General features: G+C 51.1%; 1 protein-coding gene across 5 annotated transcripts in view; it reads left to right on the forward strand.

Moving 5' to 3' along the window:
- Positions 1–790, forward strand: part of atp11b (ATPase phospholipid transporting 11B) — a 52,799-nt gene that overhangs the window by 19,197 nt on the left and 32,812 nt on the right. The gene's annotated exons all lie outside the window — the stretch shown is intronic.

Consider the following 790-nt stretch of genomic DNA (forward strand, 5'->3'; position numbering starts at 1 on the left):
AGTCTGGAGTTCAGCAATGGCGGTGTGGGTGACGTTACACGCCGATGTCAGGTTGGCAGAGGGTAGAATGTAAACGGCAACGGCGATGACACGTGAGATTTCTCGTGGCAGATAATATGGCCGGAGTCCCACAGCAAGGAGGTCAATGTCCGGGCTACAGATATGCTGTTTAACCGTAATGTGCCCGAGATTACATAATCTGTTGTTAACTAGAACGGCAAGCCCCCCGCCTTTATGCTTACTGCTCTTGGTGCAGTCCCTTTTGGCCCGAACAGTCTGAAAACCGTCAATGGAGATGTTGTGGTCAGGAATATCCGAGTGTAGCCAAGTCTCTGTGAAGCACGTTAAACTACACTCTGACTCCGGGCTAACGCTGTTAGTTCGTCCATCTTATTAGCCAGTGACCTCACGTTGCCCATGATGCGAGAGGGGAGACACGGCTTAAATCTCCTGCTCCTAAGTCTCCGTTGTCTGGACCCCTCTTGCTTCCCTCGCCGTTTCGTTCCTCCTCTGCATCCTCGATGTGTCCTCTTCCAGATTTCAGTGGGGATGTCTGTGGGCCGGGGCGCCCTGGTCGGCGCCCTGTTCGGCTTCAGCGCAATCTGCTGGTCCCGGGTGTAAACAAAGCGGTCATGAAGTCGCTGCGCGATGGTGCCGTGGCTTTCCAAAACTCTCCCAACTCGCATGATTTGAGAGAGTGTAGTTTAGTTATGACTTAAAGTCCAAGAATCACAAACCTGAGAAACAAAAAGACAGTTAAAAAGTTAAAAGTAAGAAGACGAAAGACGGA

This window comes from Etheostoma spectabile, chromosome 9, assembly GCF_008692095.1.
Source record: "Etheostoma spectabile isolate EspeVRDwgs_2016 chromosome 9, UIUC_Espe_1.0, whole genome shotgun sequence".
Lineage (NCBI taxonomy): Eukaryota > Metazoa > Chordata > Actinopteri > Perciformes > Percidae > Etheostoma > Etheostoma spectabile.